Genomic DNA, 19,184 nt, shown 5'->3' with positions numbered 1-19,184 from the left:
CAGTTGTGTCTGTCTTACTTCTTTAAAAAAAAAAACAAAAAAACATAAAACAAAAAACTGTTCCTAGTATTGCAGGAAGAATCATAGGAATATCAGACAGTATTGTTATAATGTTTTAGGCTTACAAAAATGATATCTGACTCAGGCAAAACTTAAAAAAGCCAACACCTCCCAAGTATAGAAATGCAGGAGAATTTTAATATATTTTTGCAAGCATTAGATCAGCTCTCCTTGCAGAGATTACCAACTACTCATCAAGTTCTAGGTAAGGATTCATCATCATCATGACCCCAAATAACCACCTTATTATGAATTTAGTAATTACCTTGGTTGTATCAAAATCAAAATGGGCTTATCTGGTAAGGAAATGTCTATTGTTGAACCTAAAGTGGAAAGAATAACAGAGAAATATAAATTATAGTGGCAGATATATAAGTGTAGTGAGTCATCTTTGGGAGACACTCTTAGAAAATTTAGATTGAATGGGGTTGAGAAGTTTTCCACTGAATCTCAGTGTGTAGCATCTTTTTACTGTGGAATATTGTCTTAGGATTGGAAACACTTATGAATAATTGACAGGTGTTTTGCTTTAGCACTAATGGCTGTACATATTTATTTATAATGCTTAAAGAAGAAGAATTGTTATAATACTAACTATATTTTCATCTGTTAATGCTCGCCCATATGTAACCTTATCCTCCTTCTGCAACCTGCTTAAAACTTTTGGGATTCATTTATTTACAGCAATCAAGTACAGGAAGTCCCTTTCTTAAAAGTGGGTTAGGATCTAAAAGTTTATAAACAATTATTTGGAAAGTTAGTATAATTAGGTTCACTGAGGACAATACTTTGAACATGGCTGATTTGTATAAGCTCTTGCTGAACATTTTTTTCCCCCACAGGAAAAATGTAATATATGAGTTGGGTTCCTAGACTAGTTCTTTAAATTGGTTTAAACTATGAATAGTTAGAACTTATTATTTTTGTAGGAGAAACAAATAAAGGACAATGACAATACTATTGGAATAATGGTACTGTAATTAAGCAGAAAGGAAACAGACTATTCATTGTTGGCCTTATTTGTCATGTTGTGAGAGGTCACCAGATAGCCATACATTCTTTGGTTGATTTAAGTGGAGTTAATGGTGGTGGGGAAAGTATAATGGGATGCTCTCAAAGTTTTGTTCAGGGGTCTGGTATGGTAGTTGGCTGGGTAAGGGACACTAGAGGAGTCTAGTTCACACCCAACATTGGAGTCAGGGTGTAGTGACTGTGGACGGAAATGTTAGACAAGGCTTAGCTTCAGGTGGAAGAAAACAAAGAGGAACCAGCACCTGCCTGGTCTGCCAGGACTAAGAAAGTATCCTCACAGAAGAGCATTCCCAGGGTAGACAGGGGAAGGGGGTAGAGAGGAAAACAAGCCTGTTTTCTGGTGAAGGATTTAGGAAAAGGGAGAAACAGGCCAACCTGACAGCAGGTTCTGTAGCTAATGTGGGGCCTCAAGTAGCTGGCAGCCATCAGCTCCATCAGCTGCCTCTTGGTGAAGGAAGCTCTCACCTGCCCATGTTCTGGGCACTTCTTGTGTGGGTTCAGAGCAAGCTGTTGGACAGCTTCACCTTCCTGGGGAGTGAGGCTTCTTGGGGAGTGAGCACTGGCATCATTATTTTCACTCAGCAGAAGCTGAGGTAGGGAAACACTTAAGTCAGTGGCAGTAAATTTGAGTATTAATATATTTTTTCAATGATGAGTATGAAATGATTGATACAAACTCTGCAGATGTTAGCCTGGACTGGTGGATTTTTAAAAGGGCATAATACAACAGCAGCAAAAGAACCAGGAATAGCTACCTTCTGTGGAGCGCTTACTCTGTGATTGACATTTAATGTGCTAAATTCTTCATGTACCCATCTAAGTTTATTTGTTACTCCAAAAAAATAATTACACTATGTATAATTTTATAACCTGCTTTTTTTCATTTAGCAAAATAGAACATTGCTCTGTAGCAACAAAATATATCTACGTATCATCTAAATGTTTGCATAGTATTCTATTCCTGGACACAATAGTTTATTCAACCAAGACCTTAATGTTTTCTCTGAAGATTTTCTCTTTGTCTCAGCATTTTTACCCAATGTATCTAGGTGTGGATTTGCATTTATCCTACCTGGGGTTAGTTGAGATTCTTGGACATGTAAATTAACATATTTCATCAAACTTGATCAGACTTGGGAGGCTTTCAGCCTTTCTTTTTTTGAGTATTTTTTTCCTCCTCTTTTCTCTCTTTCCTATCTTTCTGGTCTTCCCACTGTGTGTATGCTGGTGTGTTTTCTGGTTTCCCACATGCTCTGATGCAATGATCATTCTTCTTCATTTTTCTCTCTGTTCTTCAGATTGCATAATATCTGTCAGTCTATCTTCAAGTTCACTGATTCTTTCTTCTGCTAGTTAAAATCTACTGTTGAGCCCCTCTGGGGAATTTTTTGTTTTAGTTATTGTACTTTTCAACTCCAGAATTTCTATTTGATTTTAAAAATAATTTCTCTCTGTTTACTGATATTCTCCATGTGATGTGACATTTTATCATACTTTACTTCTTTAAATAGTTTCCTTTAGTTCATGGAACATATTCAAAATGACTGCTTGGAAATCCTTTTCTGTTAAATCTGACATCGGAGCTCTCTCAAGTAGTATATGTTGCCTGCTGTTTTCCCCCATGTATGGATCATTCTTTCCTGTTTCTTTGCATGTCTCATAATTGGTGAAAACTGGACATTTAAATGATATATTGGAGCAACTCTGGACACTTACTCTCCCCACTCCCGCACCTCTCTGAGGCTTGTTATTATTTGCTTGTTTATTCACCTAGTGAATAAACCCCTTTAATTTCGGTAAGACTGTGATTATGGCAAAATTGTTACTATGTGCCTTCTGAGTCTAGGTCATAAAAGGTTGACAACTCTTCTGTCTGATTCCCTTGAGATCCTTGCTCTTGGAATTCAACCATGGTGTTGTGAGGAAGCCTGTGTAGCACACTGGGAGTACAGTGTGGAAGGAATTGAGACCTCTGGGCTTTAGCCCTGGCTGAGCTTCTACATAATGGCCAACATCGATCAGCCAATCATGTGAGTGACTTGGAAATGGATCTTCTAGCCTCAACTGAGGTTGCCCAGCAAATGCCGTGGGGAGAAGATTCAAGGCCTCCCTGCCAATTTCTGAGAGAATAGATTCATGAGCAAAATTACTGACTATTATTGTTTTAAGGCACTAAGTTTTGAGGTGCTTTATTATTTATAGTGGTGACTAGAACAAGGCTTTGTCAGGAGGACAATAAGTAGAGTTGAGACACAGCCTGTAGTCTGGGTCTCCATTACGACAAGTTGGCACTGTTCATTTTCTTTATTTTAAGAAGTTCAAGAAATAGCTGGAGAGGAGGCCACACTGCTTGTGCCAGGAAAGCAGTCTGGTACTCTCCTTGCAGGTGCATTTGATGGATGGATCCCAAGAACCTGGGCCTCAGTTGAGAGACTGGACCAGCAGCTTTTCCATGTGCCTCAGACTCTCCCTCCACTCCTCCTGGCTTCCCTTCTCCCGCTCATCCCAGCCCTGGACCACCTTCTGACTCCAGCACCATCTCTCCATCACTCGCATAACTCAGCGGCATGCGGCAGCCAGCTCAGACCAGCTCGCAAGGCTCTGCTATCCACATCTCTTCTCAACCCCACAGAAATTAATAAATGCTACAAATCAGGGTGTACCTTTCCACCCAGAAAGCCAGTTTACCTCTTGCCCGTGGGTTGTTCACAGAAAGAAAGAAACATCAAGACGTGTAAGTTCTTCACAGATGTAGAGAACGGACATGTGGACCTGGGGGGGAAGGGGAGGGTGGGACGAATTGGGGGATTAGGTTTGACATATATACACTACCATGTGTAAAATAGATAGCTAGTGGAAACCTGCTGTAGAGCACAGGGAGCTCAGCTCGGTGCTCTGTGATGACCTAGATGGGTGGGATGGGGTGGGGGAGGTCCAAGAGGGAGGGGATATATGTATACATATAGCTGATTCACTTCACTGTACAGCAGAAACTAACACAACATTGTAAAGAAATTATACTCCAATAAAAAAAAAAAGACGTGTAAGTTTTGGTCTTTGTCCTCAAAAGATTTGCAGACATAAACAAATTGCCATATGTAGTTATAATGCAATACAAAGAGTGTGTACACGGCTCTGGTGTATAAAGGAGTGAGTGATTCACTGCTAGGGTGAAGGTGCAGAGCATCAGCTACAGTCTCAGAGAGTGGATAATGCTGCTTAGGATGGGGAAGGATGGAGAAAAGTTTGACAAAATGCCTTTCAGGCAGAAAGATCCAGTGCCCATGCCTGAAGGTAGGGGATGCCCACTGGGGGAGGAGGGGTGGACTGTGCAGGGAAAGAGGCTGGCCCAAAGAGCCATTTCCCCTCAGCCTTCTCCCTCACAATGGGCCTCAAATGTATGTGTTTGCAGTTATATCCAAATGAGTTTATATATGTTAAAGGTGTTAATCTAGTAAATGTAAAATTTTCATAATATATCATAATTTTTGAAACTCTGTTTTGGTATTTTTTTCATTTTAGAAAATATGCTGAGAATTTGAAAGTAGTTGCAAGTGACCTGGGCCTTCTCTGACTCCTGAAAGCCCCTGGGAGCACTGTAATGACATGGAAGTGTAGTAATGCTCGGTGTCCTCTGACTAGCTGAGGACGAAGTGTGTGTGTGTGTGTGTGTGTGTGTGGCAGAGGGGGTGTGGCAATAAATACACGAGGCTGAGGAGGCAGTCAGGGTTCACGTGGTGAATGACCCATGGAGCCATGCAAAGGAGCTTGGACTTTACCTTCTTCGGGATGAGAAGCTGCTGAAAGCTGTTAAACAAGGGGATGGTATATAAGTCAGCTTTGCTGAAATAACAAAGAGCTCCAAAAATCTCAGGTACTTATAAAATGTATTTCATTTTCACATTACACGAGGACTGAAGGTTACCTGAGCCTCTGCTCCAGGTTGCAAGCCTGCTCTGCCTCTGCTCCAGTGTCCCAGGTCCAGGACTCAGACTGTGTCCTGGTCTGGAATGAGCCTGCCTAGTGCTAAGACAGAGAGCAGGGGCTGTGCTATATCTGCACCTGCATGTGAAGCTTCCCCTTCTTATCTCACATCAGAGACTGGGGAGGTCATGTGGCCAACCCCAATATCAACAAGGAAGGAAGCCCACCCCCCAGGAGAAGGAAGGGGAAGGGATATTTGCAAAGAGTAGGCAATCTACCAGGAGAGATGGTCTTATAGTGATACCAGAGTCTGCGACAGAAAACAGACGGGAATGGGGAGAAGTCTGGTGGAGAAAAATGGGAGAAAGGCAGGCCTTCTGTTAATTTGGGGTATTCTGCTAGTTCTGAGGCTCTGTCCATCTTAAAAGATCCTCCGGAGACTATCAAAGATGATGAAAGCTGTTGGAACACAGCCATTCATTCAAAGTGTAAAGTATCTTTTTTAAAAAAAATTTTTATTGGACTACAGTTGATTTACAATGTTGTGTTAATTTCAGGTGTACAGCAAAGTGAATCAGCTTTATATATATATATATATATATATACTCTTTTTTAGATTCTTTTTTCCATATAGGCCATTACAGAGTATTAAGTAGAGTTCCCTGTGCTATACAGCAGGTTCTTATTATCTATTTTATATATAGTAGTGTGTATATGTCAATCGCAATCTCCCAATTTATCCCTCCCCCCACTTACCCTCTGGTAACCATAAATTTGTTTTCTATATCTGAAACTCTGTATCTGTTTTGTAAATAAGTTCATTTGTACCTTTTTTTTAGATTCCAAAGTGTGAAGTCTCTTATGCCACATGAGCAACACACGCTGTTGCCACATCCAGCCTCTGTGCAGTGGGGGGTTGAGTTAGTAACAGTTGGCGGTGGAAAGATGCTTTCATCATTGTCGCCAACCTGCTTCTCGACCCAGCTTTGAACACTGTCATGTTTATTTCCCAGACTTTATGGTTTGTATGGAGTCTATGACCATGTCCCCAAGAATAGCTAAAGATGCAAAAAATCTTTCCCTTTTATTTACCCTCTGCCCCCTCGTGATCTTCTTTCCCTTCTCTCTCCCCCTGCTGTTGGTCTTGTCCTCAGTTCTTCTGTGGCCAGATGCTTAGGGTGTGGAGGGCATGGGACCACCATGGGGAAGGGCGACGAGCTGATCTTCCTTCAGACGTTGTAAAGCTCAATTGTGGAAGAAAGTAATTAGAAAGAGCTGATATGAGCAGGATCTGAAATTCACCCGAACTTTGTTTCTAAAATTTTATGACTCTCCCCCAAAACATGGTAGTATATTGGGATGATATGGCAGAAGGATTGCATTCACTTTTTTTTTTTCAGTTTCGATTTTTTTAAACTTTTTATTTTATATTGGAGTATAGCTGATTAGCAATGTTGTGTTAGTTTCAGGTATACAGCAAAGTGATTCAGTTATACATATACATGTATCTATTCTTTTTCAAATTCTTTTCCTATTTAGATTGTTACATAATATTGAGCAGAATTCCCTGTGCTATACAGTAGGTTCTTGTTGGTTATCCATTTTAAATATAGCAGTGTGTACAAGTCAATGCCAAACTCTTTAACTATCTCTCCCCCCACCTTCTCCCCTGGGAAACATGAGTTCATTCTGTAAGTCTGTGAGTCTGTTTCTGTTTTGTAAATAAGTTCATTTGTATCTTTTTTTAAGATTCTGCATATAAGCAATAACATACAATATTTCTTTCTCTGTCTGACTTACTTCACTCAGTATGACAATCTCTAGGTCCATCCATGTTGCTGCAAATGGCATTATTTCACTCTTTTTAATGGCTGAGTAATATTCCATTGTATGTATGTGCCACATCTTCTTTATCCATTCCTCTATTGATGGACATTTAGGTTGCTTCCATGTCCTGACTATTGTAAGCAGTGCTGCAATGAACATTGGGGGGCATGTATCCTTTCGAACCATGTTTTTCTCTGGATATATGCCCAGGAGTGGGATTGCAGGATCATATGGTAGCTCTATTTTTAGTTTTTTAAGGGACCCCCATACTGTTCTCCATAGTGGCTGTACCAATTTATATTCCCACCAACAGTGTAGGAGGATTCCCTTCTCTCCACACCCTCTCCAGCATTTACTGTTTGTGGATTTTTTGATGATAGCCATTTTGACTGGTGTGAGGTGATATCTCACTGTAGTTTCGATTTACATTTTTCTAATAATTAGCGATGTTGAACATCTTTTCATTTGCCTCTTGGCCATCTGTATGTCTTCTTTGGAGAAATATCTATTCAGGTCTTCTGCCCATTTTTTGATTGGGTTGTTTGATTTGAGGATATTAAGCCACATGAGCTGTTTGTAAATTTTGGAGACTAATCCCTTGTTGGTCACATCATTTGCAAATATTTTCTCCCATTCTTTGGGTTGTCTTTTCGTTTTGTTTATGGTTTCCTTTGCTGTGCAAAACTTTTAAGTTTAATTAGGTCCCATTTGTTTATTTTTGTTTTTATTTCCATTACTCTGGGAGGTGGGTCAAAAAAGATGTTGCTGCAATTTATGTCAGAGTGTTCTGCCTATGTTTTCCTCTAAGAGTTTTATAGTGTCTGGTCTGACTTTTAGGTCTTTAATCCATTTTGAACTTATTTTTGTGTATGGTACTAAAGAATGTTTTAATTTCATTTTTTTTACATGTACCTGTCCAGTTTTCCCAGCACCATTTATTGAAGAGACTGTCTTTCCACCATTGTTTACTCTTGCCTTCTTTGTCGTAGATTAGTTGACCATAGGAACATGGGTTTATTTCTGGGCTTTCTATCCTGTTCCACTGATCTATATTTCTATTTTTGTGCCAGTACCATACTGTTTTGATGACTGTAGCTTTGTAGTATAGTCTGAAGCCAGGGAGCCTGATTCCTTCAGCTCCATTTTTCTTTCTCAAGATTGTTTTGGCTATTCGGGGTCTTTTGTGTCTCTATACCAATTTTAAGATTTCTTGTTCTGTGAAAAATACCATTGGTAATTTGATAGGGATTGCACTGAATCTGTAGATTTCCTTGGGTAGTATAGTCATTTTGACAATATTGATTCTTCCAATCCAAGAACATGGTATATCTTTCCATCTGTTTGTGTTGTCTTCAATTTCTTTCATCAGCATCTTATAGTTTTTGGATTACAGGTTTTTGTCTCCTTAGGTAGGTTTATTCCTAGGTATTTTATTCTTTTTGATGTGATGGTAAATGGGATTGTTTCTTGAATTTCTCTTTCTGATCTTTCATTGTTAGTGTATAGAAATGCAACAGACTTCTGTGTATTAACTTTGTAACCTGCAACTTGACCAAATTCATTGATGTGTTCTAGTAGTTTTCTGGTAGTGTCTTTAGGATTTTCTATGTATAGTATCATGTCATCTGCAAACAGTGACAGTTTCACTTCTTCTTTTCTGATTTGTATTCCTTTTATTTCTTTTTCTTCTCTGATTGCCATAGCTAGGACTTCCAAAACTATGTTGAATAAAAGTGGTGAGACTGAACATCCTTGTTTGTTCCTGATCTTAAAGGAAATGCTTTCAGCTTTTCACCATTGAGTATGATGTTAGCTGTAGGTTTGTCATATATGGCCTTTATTATGTTGAGGTAGGTTTCCTTTATGCCCACTTTCTGGAGAATTTTTATCACAAATCGGTGTTGAATTTTGTCAAAAGCTTTTTCTGCATCTATTGAAATGATCATATGGTTTTTATTTTTCAGTTTGTTGGTGTGGTGTATCACAGTGATTGATTTGCAGATATCAAAAAATCCTTGCATCTCTGGGATAAATCCCACTTGATCACGGCGTATGATCCTTTTAATGTATTGTTGGATTTGGATTGCTAGTATTTTGTTGAGGATTTTTGCATCTATATTCATCAGTGTATTGGTCTGTAATTTTCTTTTCTTGTAGTATCTTTGTCTGGTTTTGGTATCCTCATAGAATACCAAAGGTTTTGGTGACCTCACAGAATGAGTTTGGGAGTTTTCCTTCCTCTGCAATTTTTGGGAACAGTTTCAGAAGGATAGGTGTTTGCTCTTCCCTAAATGTTTGATAGAATTTGCATATGAAACCATCAGGTCCTGGCCTTTTGTTTGTTGGGAGTTTTTAAATCACAGTTTGTTTCAGTGCTTGTGATTGGTCTGTTCATATTTTCTATTTCTTCCTAGTTCAGTCTTGGGAGATAGTACCTTTGTAAGAATTTGTCCATTTCTTCCAGGTTGTCCCTTTTATTGGCATACAGTTGCTTGTAGTAGTCTCTTATGATCCTTTGTATTTCTATGGTGTCAGTTGTAACATCTCCTTTTTCATTTCTAATTTTATTGATTTAAGTCCTCTCTCATTTTTTCTTGATGAGTCTGGCTAAAGGTTTATCAATTTTGTTTGTCTTTTCAGAGAACCAGCTTTTAGTTTCATTGATCTTTGCTATTGCTTTGTCTCTTTTTCACATATTTCTGCTCTGATCTTTATGATTTCTTTCCTTCTGCTAACTTTGGGTTTTGTTTGTTCTTCTTTCTCTAGTTGCTTTAGGTGTAAAGTTAGGTTGTTTATTTGGCATTTTCTTATTTCCTGAGGTAAGATTGTATTTCTATAAACTTCCTTCTTAGAACTGCTTTTGCTGCATCCCACAGGTTTTGAATCATTGTGCTTTCATTTTCATTTGTCTCTAGGTATTTTTTGATTTCCTCTTTGACTTCTTCAGTGATCCATTGGTTGTTTAGTAGCATATTGTTTAGCCTCCATGTGTTTGTGTTTTTTTTTTACAGTTCTTTTCCTTGTAGTTTATTTCTAATCTCATGGCATTGTGGTCAGAAAAGATGCTTGATATGATTTCAATTTTCTTAAATTTACTGAGGCTCGCTTTTTGGCCCAGCATGTGGTCAATCCTGGAGAATGTTCCATGTGTAAATGAGAAGAATGTGTATTCTGCTGCTTTTGGATGGATTGCTGTATAAATGTCAATTAAGTTCATCTGATCTAATGTGTCACTTAAGTTCTGTGTTTCCTTATTGATTTTCTGTCTGGATGATCTGTCCATTGATGAAAGTGGGCTGTTAAAGTCCCCCACTATTACTGTGTTACTGTTGGTTTCTCCCTTTGTGGCTGTTAGTATTTGCCTTATATATTGAGGTGTTCCTATGTCAGGTGCATATATATTTACAATTGTTATATCTTCTTCTTGGATTGATCCCTTCATCATTATGTAGTGTCCTTCCTTGTCTCTTGTAACAGTCTTTATTTTAAAGTCCATTTTGTCTGATATGAGTATTGCTACTCCAACTTTCCTTTGATTTCCATTTGCATGGAATACCTTCCTCCATCCCCTCACTTTCAGTCTGTGTGTGTCCCTAGGTCTGACGTTGGTCTGTTGTAGGTATCATATATACGGGTCTTGTTTTTGTATCCATTTAGGCAGTCTGTGTCTTTTGGTTGGAGCATTTAATCCATATACATTTAAGGTAATTATTGATATGTATGTTCCTATTGCCATTTTCTTAATTGTTTTGGGTTTGTTTTTATAGGTCTTTTTTCTTCCCTTCCTCTTTTGTTCTCTTTTCCTGTGGTTTGAAGACCATCTTTAGTGTGGTTTTTTGGTTGCTTTTTCTTTTTTGTGTGTGTATCTATTGTAGTTTTTGGGTTTGCTGTTCCCGTGAAGTTTCGATATAGCAGTCTATATATGTGCAAGGTTGTTTTAATTTGCTGGTCTCTTTCCCTGCCTAAAGAAGTTCCTTTAGACATTAGCTTGTTTGGTGGTGCTGAATTCTCTTAGCTTTTGCTTGTCTGTAAAGCTTTTGATTTTTCTGTCAAATCTGAATGAGAGCCTTGCTGGGTAGAGTATTCTTGGTTGTAGTTTCTTCCCTTTCATCACTTTAAATATAACGTGCCATTCTCTTCTGGCCTGCAGAGTTTCTGCTGAGAAATCAGCTGATAACCTTATGTGAATTCCCTTGTATGTTATTTGTCATTTTTCTCTTGTTGCTTTTAATATTTTTTCTTAGTCTTTAATTTTCGTCAATTTGATTACTATGTGTCTCGGCGTGTTCCTCCTCGGGTTTATCCTTCCTGGGACTCTCTGCACTCCTGGATTTGGTTGACTGTTCCTTTCCCATGTTAGGGAAGTTTTCAGCTATTATCTCTTCACATATTTTCTCAGGTCCATTCTCTCTCTCTTCTCCTTCTGGGAATCCTATAATGCAAATGTTGGTGCATTTAATGTTGTCCCAGATATCTCTTAGACTGTCTTCATTTCATTCTTTTTTCTTTATTCTGTTCCATGGCAGTGATTTCCACCATTCTGTCTTCCAGGTCCCTTATTCATTCCTCTGCTTCAGTTTTTCTGCTATTGATTCCTTCTAGTGTATTTTTCATTTCAGTTATTGTATAGTTCATCTCTGTTTGTTTGTTTTTTAGTTTTCTAGGTCTTTGTTAAACATTCCTTACACCTTCTCAATCCTTGCCTCCATTCTTTTTCCAAGATCCTGGATCATCTTCACTATCATTATTCTGGATTATTTTTCTGAAAGGTTGCCTATCTCCACTTCTCTTAGTTGTTTTTCTGGGGTTTTATCTTGTTCCTTCATCTGGGACATATTCTTCTGCTGTTTGATTCTTTCTAACTTTCTGTGATTGTGGTTTCTGTTCCACAGGCTGCAGGATTGTAGTTCTTCTTGCTTCTGCTGTCTGCTGTCTTGTGGCTGAGGCTATCCAAGAGGCTTGCGCAAGCTTCCTGATGGGAGGGACTGGTGGTGGGTAGAGCTGGGTCTTGTCCCTGGTGAGCAAGCCTGTGCGCAATAAAACTTTAATCCCCTGTCTGCTTATGGGTGGGGCTGTGTTCCCTCCCTGTTTCTTGTTTGGCCTGAGGTGTCCCAGCACTGGAGCCTACAGGCTGTTTTGTGGGGCTAATGGCAGCCTCCAGGAGGGCTCACACCAATGGGTACTTGCCAGTACTGCTGCTGCCAGTGTCTTTGTCCCTGCTGTGAACCACAGCCACCCCTTGCCTCTGCAGGAGACCCTGTAATACTAGCAAGTAGGTCTGGCCCAGTCTCTTATGGGGTCACTGTTTTTTTTCCATTGGTCCTGGTGTGTACAAGACTTTGTGTGACCTCCAAGAGTGGAGTTTCTGTTTCCCCCAGTTCTGTGGAAGTCCTGCAGTCAAATCCCACTGGCCTTCAAAGTCAGATTCTCTGGGGACTCCTCCTCCCATTGCCGGGCCCGCAGGCTGGGAAGCCTGACATAGGGCTCAGAACTTTCACGCCAGTGGGAGAACTGTGGTATAATTGTTTTCCAGTTTGTGGGTCGCCCACCCGGCGGGTATGGGATTTGATTTTATTGTGATTGTGCCCCTCCTACCATCTTGTTGTGGCTTCTTCTTTGTCTTTGGATGTTGGGTGTCTTTTATGGTAGGTTCCAGCGTTTTTTTATTGATGGTTGTTCAGCAGTTAGTTGTGATTCCAGTGTTCTTGTAAGAAGGGGTGAGCGCACCTGCATTCACTTTTCCTTTTAAATACTTTTTTAAAAATTCAGTTCCTCAGACACATTAGCCATGTTTTAAGTGGTCAATAGCCACATGTGGCTAGTGGTTATTGTAGTCAGAAATTTAGAACATTTCCATCATTGCAGAAAGTTCTACTGGATAGTCCTGAGCTATTCTGCTTCAGCCCCTTCAGGCCTTACCCTAGGGTTTTCTTGCATTCACCCTGCTTTTGGATTGGGCAGAACTCCTACAAGTTTTAGCTGCTGTTCTTAGATTGGCCCCCTGTGCTTTTCAGTGAGTACCTGTTGACTGTTTTGAGGGTCTTCCACTGTTGGGTCCTTCAATCACTCCATTGACTCTCTCTGTTTCTTCTCACACAGATGCTGATATTGTGCAGGTCACGTGGCAATTGTGGTTTGTCTCCATGTACTTGTACCTTGAGGTTCAAGGAGACACTTTGTTACCTAACTTTGTTGAAAATGTTGGCCCTGGTTTTTAGTTTTTCTATCTAGCTGCTCTGTTTTACATGGGGATTCAAGGAAGATACAGAAACTATGCTCCAGTGTAACTACCATTTCCCCCCAAATACTCAGGATCAGCATTCTAACAAATTCCTTGGGAGATTTGTTGTATGCATATTAAAGCTTGGGAAGAACTGATAGAGGTTCTGGGATGTGATGGGCCCTTAATAAACATTAGTTATTAATATAATATGCTTCTTAAAATTTGTTCAAGCAGCTCAGTGTTGTTTATCATATCTAGACTGAGTTTATGTTGATGTTCGACATTACCACAGTAACGACTTTTATTTAGGGTAACACACACTAAAGCAAAACCGGCTACTCTTGTATTAAATTTCTATTACTCTATTTATTCGACTGCATGAATTATGTATACTCTTTTCTAGATGTATATGTTAGGATTACATCAAGTAAAAATATTTTCTAGAAGATCAATAAAATTTCCCTAACCAGAGTCATGCACCACTGTGGGGTAGGTTTCTCTTTGCAGAGTCAGGGCAGATTTCAAAGGGTAAATTTAGTTACCTTGAGACAAGACAAAGTCAGAGTTAAATTTGCAATTCATTATCAATCTGTGCTTCAGAAATCCTCTGGGCAGTTCTGGTGGACTTGGACAGATGGCAAGTTTATGGAATTCAGGTATAATTTGCTTCGCTCACACCTGATCCCAGCTTTCACTTTCACTGCCACATTCACCCCCTCAGGGATTTATTTGCTTACTTCTTCACAGTTGGCTCTATTTTGGAAAAAGAAAGGAATGCAAATTACAGACTTCTAAGTTAAATATACCTCTTGTTTTTTTCAATTCATCTCCCGGCCCCCCACCCTTCCCTGCTCTTGCATTGCCATATTTAAGACCCGGGAGTCAAATAAGAGAAAAGTCTTTAAAACAGATAGAAGTGATGAGCTTGAGATAATGTAATTATTCCCATGTAGAAATGCCTGGTTGGAAACTGGAGAAAATTAAAACATAGACATACAGATACACAGACATATAGTTATTAGAATAAAAAGTATACATAGAAAATAGATTGTAAAACTGGTACAGGATAATCAAAAAATCTTTTGCCCCAAGTGTCATGGTAGTTTCTACAATCAGATTGTCTCATATTTCAGTTACTGGCTCCCATGCCAGGCATGTGCACTGGGACCATAGCAAGTCCCTTTCCACAAGTTACTGGCTAATAAATGAAGTCTTCTCCATGTGCTCCAGCCCAGCAAATATCAGTAGATCAAAATAAAATAGGTAAATGGAAAGCAGCATGCCTTCAGTGTAGCTGAGAGGATTTCCAAAAAAGAACAGTTTTGCATCAGAATTGATTACTGAGTTGTCCTCTAGATCTAATTGTTCCGTAGTCTGTCTAGCCAGATAATTCCACATCTTTTTATAACCTCACTACATTCATCAAGTATGACTCAGGTAAAATTATGTCTCCATAAAACCAGGGTTTGACTTTGTGATCAACTCACTGTGCTTAATAGACCACTAACCCCCTTTCCCTGCCAAGCAACAGAAAAGCAAAGGCCAAACTTGCCTGCCTTCCTTTCCTTCTGCCCCAGAGCATCTAGTTGTCTGTGTTTTCTATATTTGCCAGGGTCTGATGCCCTGCATGGCTTGTCTAAAGCCCCAGGGATCTTTAATGGTGGATTATGGTTCCAGATGGGACCTGAAATCAGGGAAGTCAGCCCCTGCCTGAAAGGCTTCTCTCAGGGCTAGCCAAGATTTCCTACTGAAGGACATCCTAAAGGACCTGAAATGCTCTGATTGGTACAGCACTGAGAGTCAGGATAGCATAGAGTTTCTGTCTCTAGAACCAGACAGCCTGTGTTGCAGTACTAGCCCTACCACCCACTCAGTATGGAACCTCGAACAATTTACCCAATTTTAGGGTTTCCTCATCTGAAAAATGAGAATGATAATAATAGTTCCTACTTTGTTAGGACTGTTGTGAGGATGATTAAATAAGTTTGAGTATGTAAGGAACATAGAACAGGGTGCCTGGCTTATAGTAAACACCATCATTAAAATTTCAGCTATCATTTTCATTATTATTATCATTGTTATTGTTGCCATTTGTATTATGGGTGGAAACAATATAAAAGTCTGCTCCCAAGACAGCTCAAAGTGTCCTGGGTCAGGGATCATTGCTCCCATCTAACCGTTCAGACCTGTCAGAGCCAGGAGAGATTGTCTGGTTTTGTTCTGCTTCAACCCAAGTCCTGAAGAAGACTCAGTGCCCACAAAGCTGAGTGACATCTTCAGAAGAGTATGTGTGGGTGCCTGGATAGCCTCTACCTCTTGGACTTATGAATTTGATTTTTTTTCAGTGTTCAAATTATTACATATGCAATAGATTATATAGCAGGGGGTAGTCAATATAAAGTTTTTAGAAAACACTTTTAAGAAATATTGAATGAGAACTAGTACCAGTATCAAACAAACTGATCTAACATGGCACCTTTCCAGGCAAAGTCCTTCCTCTCCCTGAGCTTTGGTTTCTCATCAATACAGTGAGAGTTTGGAATTAGCAAATCTTGATAGTCCCTTGTAGCTCTATGTTGTGTCAGTATAAGAAAACTTCTTGAAGTTAGAATTAGACTCTTCTCTGGGGAAATAAGAAGTATATTGGGGCAGTTCACAGCACACAAATATTTTACACATACCCACACAGGTAAAAGTATTTGGTTCAATCTGATGATTATATTAGTGTATAGCCCTACCCTTTCTTCTTTTCAAGAAAACTTTTTCAATAGCCTAACAGGTACTGACTTGATAATTACCTTTTTCATTTTAGCCATTCTGATGACTGTGCACTGTGGTTTTAATTTCCATTTCTCTAATGACTAATAATGTTAAACATCTCATGATTTGGGGCCATTTAGTGTCTCTTCAAATTTTTGCCCATTTTTCTCTTGGATTCTCTCCTTTTTCTTGTTGATTTGTAGAAGATTGATTGATTGTTTGATTTATGGAATTTTTTGGATACCAGTCTTGGATGGATATTTGAATTGCAAATATCTTTTCCCACTCTGTATCTTCATTTTTACTTTCCAAATGGTGTTTTTTTGTGAACAGAAGTTTATAATTTTAATGAAGTCCATCGTATCAGTTCCTAACTTTATTGTTAGTGCTTTTTGCATTTTATTTAAAAAATCTTTGCATATGCCAAGATCAGGAAGACATTTACCTGTTTTCTTTTAAAAATTTTATGATTTTATCTTTCAGTTAGATCCACCTATAATTGATTTTTGTGCATGTGTATTATGTGAGACAGGAGTCAATATACAATACTTTCCATATGGATACTCACTTGGCCTAGCATAATTTATTAAAAAGATCATCTTTTCCTCTACCACAGTGCAGTTCATCTTTGCATTAGTCAAGTGATTGAATATATGCAGATCTGTTTTTGAGCCCTCTATTTTGTTCCATTGGTCTATTTTTTCTTCCTCGCCAATATCATACTTTCATAAGAAATGAAACTTCATAATAAATCTTGCTGTTTGGTAATACAAGACCTCCAAATTTGTTCTTCTTCAGTTGCCTTGGCTACCCTTGTCCCTTTGCATTTCCATGTAAATTTTAGAATCAGCTTGTCAACTCCCACAAAAAAGTGTGCTAGGATTTGAATCGATATTGCACTAGGTCATTCTTGGAAAAATTGACATCTTCATAAATTGAACCTTCCAATCCAAGAGTGTGGATCTATCCCTCCTTATTTTTTTTTTCTTTTTTTTAGATCTTCTTTAATTTCTCTCGGCAATGTACTGAGGTTACAGTGTAGGGTCTTGCACATCTTACGTTTGATTTATTCCTACGTATTTGACATTTTGTGATGTTAATGTAAATGACATTTTTAATTTTGTTTTTAAAATGTGTTTACTGCTGGCTTATAGAAATGACCTTTGCATCCAACAACCTTGCTAAAATCAATTGTTAATTCTAATAGTTTGTAGTGTCTTTTGACCTTTTTAATGTATACAATCATGTTGAAATGCTTAATGACAGTTTGTCTTCTTTTTTAATCTTCACATACCACTTGTTTTATGTTCCTTTTTCTGTCCTTTCTTGCTTTTTAAAATCTTTTTTATTTTTATTTTTATTTTTTAAATAAATTTATTTATTTATTTTTGGCTGTGTTGGGTCTTCGTTGCTGCTCGCGGGCCTTCTCTAGTTGTGGAGAGTGGGGACTACTCTTTGTTGTGGTGCGCAGGCTTCTCATTACAGTGGCTTCACTTGTTGTGGAGCATGGGCTCTAGGCACATGGACTTCAGTAGCTGTGGCACACAGGCTCAGTAGTTGTGGCTCACCGGCTCTAGAGCACAGGCTCAGTAGTTGTGGTGCACAGGCATTAGTTGCTCCACGGCATGTGGGATCTTCCTGGACCAGGGCTCGAATCCATGTCACCTGCATTGGCAGGTGGATTCTTAACCACTCATCCCCAGGGAAGTCCCTCTTTCTTTTTTTTAATTTGAATTTTATTGTTTGACATTTTTTCCCTTTAGTAACTTGTTAGTTTTATGCTTTTCAGTTATACATTATTTTACTATTCTTTTGGTGGTAATCCTAGCAGTTATAACATGCATTCTTGACTTATTACAGTCTAGTAAAAATTACTGCTTTTACCACTTTCCCAGTAATATTAGGACCTTATGATACTTTAACTCCATTTACCCTCTTCTATCTTTTGCATTATTTTTGTCATGAAATGTTATTCCACAAAATTTTAAATCCCATAAGATAGTTAAGTTTTATAGAGTTAATGTTGATTTAAACATATTCACAAAATTACTTTTTCCAGTGCTCTTCATTCCTTCTTTCATTCCTTGTTTCTGTCTGGGATCATCTTTCTTCTTTTGGAAGAATTCCCTTTTAGGATTTTAGTGCTTTCCTGCTGGTATGAATTCTCTGTTTTTCTTGGTCTAAAAATGTCTTTATTTCACCTTTATTTGAAGGAAATTGTTTTTCTGGGTATAGAAATCTAAATATGTGCTACTATACCAAATACCATTTAATAGTCTTACAGATGGATGAAAATTTATTGGGCTTCAAATAATTTTCATAATTTATAAGGTTGACATTGATCTTGGTGTTCTAGTCAGTATCGTGAGATTTCTCCTAATGTCCGCCTCTTTCTAGCATTCTATAATGGAAATAGTCTCGGATTTGGAAAGAAAAATACATAACTCAAGAGTCAATCAGGGTCACTTGTGTGACCTTGGCCAAGTCACTTAACTTCTCTGAGCCAGTTTTGTCATGTATAAAATGGGGAAAATATAATATTGGCTCCATTACAATGGGAAGTTATGATGCTCTGTTGAGGTATATATGAAAGTGTTTTGTAATATGTAAAGTACCAATCAGTTTGAAATTTTTAGTGTTATTATTATTTACTGGAACAGAAACATTTTCAGTGTCTATATCCAGAATTTTCTTGAACACCCACAAAATGGTTAAAATGATGGTATTCATGTACGTTATGTATTGATATATACCTTGCCTTTCATGAGAAAGCAGGACAGTGTTTGAAGTTACATAAAACACAGCTTACACAAGGTCAACGGCAAATTTATTTCTGATCTTTCAAGCAACTAATAAGAAAAGGGAGACCTGGCTAGTTACATAATTCAGGATAGCCAGAAGATAAAAATAACCCATTATTCAGGAGAAAAGTTCTTTCTTAACACTAAGTTCAGGCAGAAATTTCCCCTTGGTTTTCTTAATGATGTAGATTATTTAAAAGATTTTTCTGCTAGTTTAGAGATGACTGATTTGCATAGTTAACACAAATTAGTGTTGGACTGATTTAGAACTTTAATATTCTGCTTCATACTCCTGAAGGGAGAATTATACACGTTAATGAGTGCTGCAGGCAGCCACTCTCCCACCCTACTTGCAAATGGATTCTATTTAGAAAACCAATAAAGATACCAGCTTCTTTTTCAGAATGCTTGGATACACATTAGAGGGAAGGCTAGGCTAATAAAATTAAATTTTATTTTGCATATATAACATTAATTGAACTGCCTTAGGAAGACAATATTTACCTGCATTTTACTTTTCCTTCAATGAGGTTGATTCAAAAATTTCTTACTACCTT

The 19,184-nt window shown here is 38.3% G+C and overlaps 1 protein-coding gene across 1 annotated transcript in view; it reads left to right on the top strand.

Moving 5' to 3' along the window:
• NEK11 (NIMA related kinase 11) overlaps positions 1-19,184 on the top strand; it is a 283,096-nt gene that overhangs the window by 89,892 nt on the left and 174,020 nt on the right. The window lies entirely within an intron of this gene.

This window comes from Eubalaena glacialis, chromosome 6, assembly GCF_028564815.1.
Source record: "Eubalaena glacialis isolate mEubGla1 chromosome 6, mEubGla1.1.hap2.+ XY, whole genome shotgun sequence".
NCBI classification, from domain to species: domain Eukaryota; kingdom Metazoa; phylum Chordata; class Mammalia; order Artiodactyla; family Balaenidae; genus Eubalaena; species Eubalaena glacialis.
The sequence above is the reverse complement of the archived record's forward strand: the minus strand, read 5'-3'. Positions and strand labels throughout refer to the sequence as shown.